General features: G+C 44.5%; 1 long non-coding RNA gene across 1 annotated transcript in view; it reads left to right on the forward strand.

Annotated features, from left to right (window-relative positions):
• LOC145356647 (uncharacterized) overlaps positions 1–5,157 on the forward strand; it is a 43,942-nt gene extending 38,785 nt beyond the window's left edge. The window contains exons 2-3 of the long non-coding RNA XR_013889178.1: positions 1,188–1,296; positions 3,632–5,157. This is a non-coding gene — a long non-coding RNA (uncharacterized LOC145356647). The remainder of the gene's footprint in view (positions 1–1,187; positions 1,297–3,631) is intronic.
• Positions 5,158–6,000: the final 843 nt, after the last annotated feature.

Raw genomic sequence — 6,000 nt, forward strand, 5'->3', positions numbered from 1 at the left:
CACACCTTCAGTACTGCCCTGCAGTGTCAACATAAATGATACGCTCAATCTTGAGTGAGGCTTTAAGATGTTGGAGGCAACTTGTTTCACCTGGAATTGGTGGCACAGTGGCACAGAGGTTAGCACTGCTGCCTCACAGTGCCAAGGACCTGAGTTCGATTCCCGGCTTGGGGCACTGTCTGTGTGGAGTTTGTATGTTCTCCCTGTGTCTGCGCGGATTTCCTCCCACAGTCCGAAAGACGTGCTGGTTAGGTACGTTGGCCGTGCTAAATTCTCCCTCAGTGTACCCGAATAGGTGCCAGAGTGTGGCTGCTGGAGTGTGGTGACTAGAGGATTTTCACAGTAATTTCATTGCAGTGTTAATATAAGACTACTCGTGACTAATAAATAAACTTAAAAACTTTAATTAATGGGATGGTTAACGGGATGACCTCAAAATGGGGTCAGGTGCCTTAATGAACCATTAACTGCGATAATCTCGCCACCACCATTTTGGAAAGGACCAACTGATGGGCGGCAAAGCATCTGCCTGTTTCAGGCCTTCTTCAGGGGTGGCACGGTGGCACAGTGCTTAGCACTGCCATCTCATAGCTCCAGAGGCATGATTCAATTCCTGGCTTGGGTCACTGTCTGTGTGGAGTTTGCATGTTCTCCCTGTGTCTGTGAGGGTTTCCCCAGATGCTCCAGTTTCTTCCCACCGTCCAAAGATGTGTGGGTCAGGCTGATTGGCCTACTAAATTGCCCCTTAGTGTCACAGGATGCATAGGTTAGAGAGATTGTTGGGGTAAATATAAGGTGTTAAAGGGATAGGGCATGGATGGGACTGTTGTCAGTACAGACTTGATGGGCCGAATGGCCTTATTCTACATTGTCGGGATTCTAGGATCCTTTAATATGCAAATCATGATCCTTGGAGCCTAAGTGACACACTAGATTTGAATTATTGTCAGGGTGTGTGTCTTGCTCAGAGCCAATCAGTTCCAAGGGCTTAATAGGATTGAAGAGAGTGACTCAGGGGGAGTCTGGAATTTGTTCTGTGGGGTGGGAGAGACTGACATTTTACCTGTTGACTGTAGCCATGGGGAGGAAGTCAAGCCAAGTAATTACATTTCAAAACACTGAAAGGACAAAACCTTAACCTCAAATCCTTGCTGTGTGTGTAATTTTTTTTATTCACTCATGGACAGGGTTTCGCAGGCTGGCCAGCATTTATTGCCCATCTCTAGTTGTCCTTGGAGGGCAGTTGAGAGTCAACCACATTGCCATGACTCTGGAGTCACATGCAGGCCAAACCAGGTAAAGACGGCAGATTTCCTTCCCTAAAGGACTTTAGTGAGCCTGGTGGCCTTTTCTGACAATCGACAATGGTTTCACGGTCATCAGTAGATTCTTATTTCAGGGCGGCATGGTGGCGCAGTGTTTAGCCCTGCTGCCGAGATCTGGGTTCAATTCTGGCCTCAGGACTCTGTCTGTGTGGAGTTTGCACCTTCTGCCCGTATCTGCGTGGGTTTCCTCCAGGTGCTCTGGTTTCCTCCCACGGTTCTATATGTGTGGGTTAGGTTGATTGGCCATGCTAAATTGACCCTAGTGTCAGGGGACTAGCAGGGTAAATATGTGGGATTACTGGAATTTGTCCTGGGTGGGATTGTGGTCGGTGCAGACTTGATGGGCCGAATGGCCTCTTTCTGCACTGTAGGGATTCTATGATTCAGATTTCTTTTAATTGAATTCAAATTCCATCATCTGCCATGGTGGGATTCGAACCCGGGTCAACAGAATATTAGCTGAGTTTCTGGATTAACAGTCTAGCGAAAATACCACTAGGCCATTGCCTCCCCAAAGGGTGGGCTCTCTGTGATTGACTTCAGGCTTTTCTGAGGTTAGCCCGGTTTGGATCCCTCCCAATAGGGTATATAATTCTAAGATTAGCTCTTTGTCCGTAATCCGCATTCAGGGATGGCAGTATTGTTTCTGAACAGGCTGCTCAAATTTCACTGTTTTATATGTTTAAAGCTGTGGATCACCAGCAAGAAATGTAGAATTGGTTACCTGAGAGAAATGAGGTTATCTGAGGTCACTAGCAAACATAAGGATGTCGAACAACTGTGTGATTAATGGCGCCATATAGCTCTGATCCTTCTAATCTCAACACTAGGCACAGAAGTCACACACAAATGAACAGGTATTTATCCGGTTTGAAAAACTGTGATTTGCAGGGAAGTCACAACTGAAACTCGTGGAACTGGTAGTGGGACAGGAGTTTCCGTAAACAAAACTCTGAACAATTAAAACCACAACGCCTTTGGAAAAGTAATCACTGCAGGAAGTGACTCAATTAGATACCAGTCTGCTCTTTCAGACTATTGTCTGAATGGGGGTGTCATGGTTGCACAGTGTTTAGCACCACTGTCTCACAGCGCCAGGTATCAGGGTTCGATTCCTGGCTTGGGTCACTGTCTGTATGGAGTTTGCTCATTCTCCCCTTGCCTGCATAGGTTTCCTCCAGATGCTCCAGTTTCCTTCCACACTCCAAAGACGTGATGGTTTGGTGCATTTGCCATGCTAAATTCTCCCTCCGTGTACCCGAACAGGTGCCAGAGTGTGGCGACTAGGGGATTTTCACAGTAACTTCATTGCAGTGTTAATGTGAGCCTACTTGTGACTAATAAATAGATTTCACTTCACTGTCAGTATGAAACCTCCTTAGGATCGTCAAATCATAGAATCCCTACAGTGCAGAAGGAGGCTATTCAGCCCATCAAGCCTGCACCGACTACAATCCCACCCACGTCCTATCCCCTGCTAATCCATTGACACTATGGGGTAATTTAGCATGGCCAATCAACCTAACCCATGCACCTTCAGACGCTGGGAGGAAACCGGAGCCCCAGGAGGGAACCCGTGCAGTCACAGGGAGAACATGCAAACTCCACACAGAATCCAAAGAATACTAGCCCAAAAGGACAGCACTGTGGCACAGCAGTTAGCGCTGCTACTTCACAGCACCAGGAACCTGGGTCCAATTCCCGGCTTGGGTCACTGTCTGTGTGGAGTCTGCGCGTTCTTCCCGTGTCTGTGTGGGTTTCCTTTGGGTGCTCCAGTTTCCTCCCACAGTCTGAAAGATGTGCTGGTTAGGTAAATTGGCCCCGAACAGGTGCCGGAATGTGGGGAATTTCATATTAACCTAATTGTAGTGTTAATGTAAGCCTTACTTATGGCTAATAAATAAACTTTTAAAGTAATTTAGCGCTACAGTAGGCGATGACTTTATCCACCATCTTAAAATTATAAATGAAAATTACTGCGGATAAAAGCAAATTAATATTACAACTTAATATTGGAACTAGTGTTTATGGTATAGTCTATGATTGATTTCGTTGGATCCCAATAGGTATGTTACCCTGTTTGATTTTTGTCAAGATGTTTGCCACACACACTTTATATAGCTTTGCTATCTCCAGCATAGGCTTCAGATGAAGTATTGTTGCTCGGTGTTTGTGTCAGTCCCTCAGCGCTCCATCAAACTACGCAAGCACAAATGACAGAGCTTTTGCAAGCACTGCCTGTGGGTCAGGCCCCTCATGTATTGGCGAATAATCCCAGGAGTGTATTTTCTGCTTTGTTATGCCAGGTACAGCAGCTATTGCCACAACAGGGCTACATATTATGCAAAGACGGAGAAACATTGGAACAAAAGAAATTAGAACCACTGTTCCGAATTCCCCCACTGGAGCAAACAACTTCTCAACATTTATTTTATTGAACAATTTTAAACACCTGAATTAAATCACTCCTCAATCTTCTAAACTCAAGGGAGTACAAACTCTGTTTCTGGAACCTGGGCCAGGAATTTACACACACAAACCGCCCCAAGACCTCCCCCACCCCCTTCAGCAGATGTGGCAATCATTTAAATCTTTATTCAGATTGGAGGATCTATTCCCCCTCCAGGCCATAAAATCCTGGCCCTGAACTCATTCTTTTAACTCTTCAACCACCAGTATCAGCCTGTGGGACTGTGTTTCTCCAAGATTGTGTTTTTCCAAGATTAATGTATTCTTCTAAAGTACAAAACTGAATGCAATAATTCAGGTGAGGCCTGACCAAGGCTCTATACAATTAAAAGATAATTTCCACCCTCCTTTACACTGAAGCTTCTTGGAGATACCAGCCAACGCTCTTTGTTATGTCTTAGTACATTTTATTGCATTAAAGGTATAATATAGGTGTAAGTTGTTATGCACTGGCTTCTGGTGATTTGTGTACTTTAACAGCCAGATTTCCAAGCATTCTCGTCTCTTGCATTTCAGAAAATATTTCCACTTCGTCTTGCATTCATCTTCTTTTAGCCGAATACCATGTTTGCTCAACTACATGACTGGAGCTTTTGTTTTTTATAGTGTGAAGTGGTTTTGTATTGTACACAAATCCTCATTGGATATTCCCTGCTTATTTCTCTGAGGCTTTGCTCATTTAACAGTTCAGTCCACTTTACTTTGGCCAACTCATTGTTCAGCACTTCAAAGTTTGCCTTCCTTACATTAAAAGCCTTGGACACTGACTTCTTCCTTTCAAGCCAAATTCAGCCTTCCAGAGAGAAAGTTGCAGGATATTCACAGAAAATGATGGAAAATCTAAGCAGGTCTGACAGCATCTCTATCAGAGATGGAGATAGAATAGAGCCAACATTTGGGCAGGATTTTACAGCCTCGCTCGTCCCAAAACCCGTAAAATCCCACCCTAGGTCAACAGACCTTTCCATCGTCCATCCCTCGCCTGCTCTGATCCCTATGGTGGGTGGAGTGGTAAAATTCCGGCCTTGGAGTCAGGAAGATCCTTCGCCAGCTCTGAATCGGCTCTGAGTCATCCAGACTCGAAACCTAAAGAGAAAATGCTGGAAAATCTCAGCAGTTCTGGAAGTGCAGTCACATCCCACTGTGTGCTGTTTTTACAGAGTTGCACACAGTTACACAGTCCGAGGGTTTTTTACAGTTATGGTCCCTCAGTCTGTGTTGGTTGAAAGGCTTTAAAAGATGGCCTTTTCCCATTGCGCCTTTGCGGCGGCTGCCCCAAGCTTGAGAGCGTCCTTCAGCAGGTAGTCCTGGACCTTGGGTATAGAGTGTCATAAAAACTCTCTTCATTTGTAAATGGACTGATAGTCAAATACATACTGAAATTGTACAGCAGAATGTCAGGTCTCAGGTACCAGGATGAAATGCACTCATTAAAGAAAGAATAAATTTTGTCAAAGTATATACCAACTTGGCATCATTAATTTATATTCTCTTTCATCTGAGCCTCGTGTTTAAAATGGAATTCTGTTATCAGTGAATGGTGTGCAGTACCTGTCAAAACAACGCAGATCTCTATTTTGTGCCAACATCAAACATTCCCTCTTCATTTAGCTGCACTCTTCTACCTCAGTCTTTGTTGGATTTTTAACACTTCACAGGCTCCATTGCAAACTTATTTTATATACTGCCGGATCTCCTGTAGTGTTGGTACGCTGGGTTAGAAGAGATGGCTACATAATAGCATGAAAGTGATGATCATCAGAAGTGTGACGGGAAATAATAGTGACACTTACAGAAAATGTGCACATTTCAAGTGTGGATGTTTATATATTATTGATTTTCATTGTTCTGGTGAAGTGATGTATATTTCCAATCATTAGCAACAGGGCATCTGTCACATTCAAGTATCCCCCCCACTGAATTGTAGGGTTCTATAATTCTATGATTCTAAGGGGTAGCATGGACAAGTTGGGCCGAAGGGCCTGTTTCCATGCTGTAAACCTCTGTGACTCTATGTGAGCAGAAGGAGGCCATTCGGCCCATTGAGTCCTATGGAACATCTTATCCAGGCTCTATGCCTGTAAGCTCAGGTATTTACTCTGTTAATCACCCTAATTTATACATCTTGGGACACTTAGGAATAATTCAGCATGACCAATCCACCCAACCTACACATCTTTGGACTGTGGGAGGAAACTGGAGCACC

Source organism: Carcharhinus amblyrhynchos, chromosome 21 (genome assembly GCF_965287045.1).
Source record: "Carcharhinus amblyrhynchos chromosome 21, sCarAmb.v2.hapA, whole genome shotgun sequence".
NCBI classification, from domain to species: domain Eukaryota; kingdom Metazoa; phylum Chordata; class Chondrichthyes; order Carcharhiniformes; family Carcharhinidae; genus Carcharhinus; species Carcharhinus amblyrhynchos.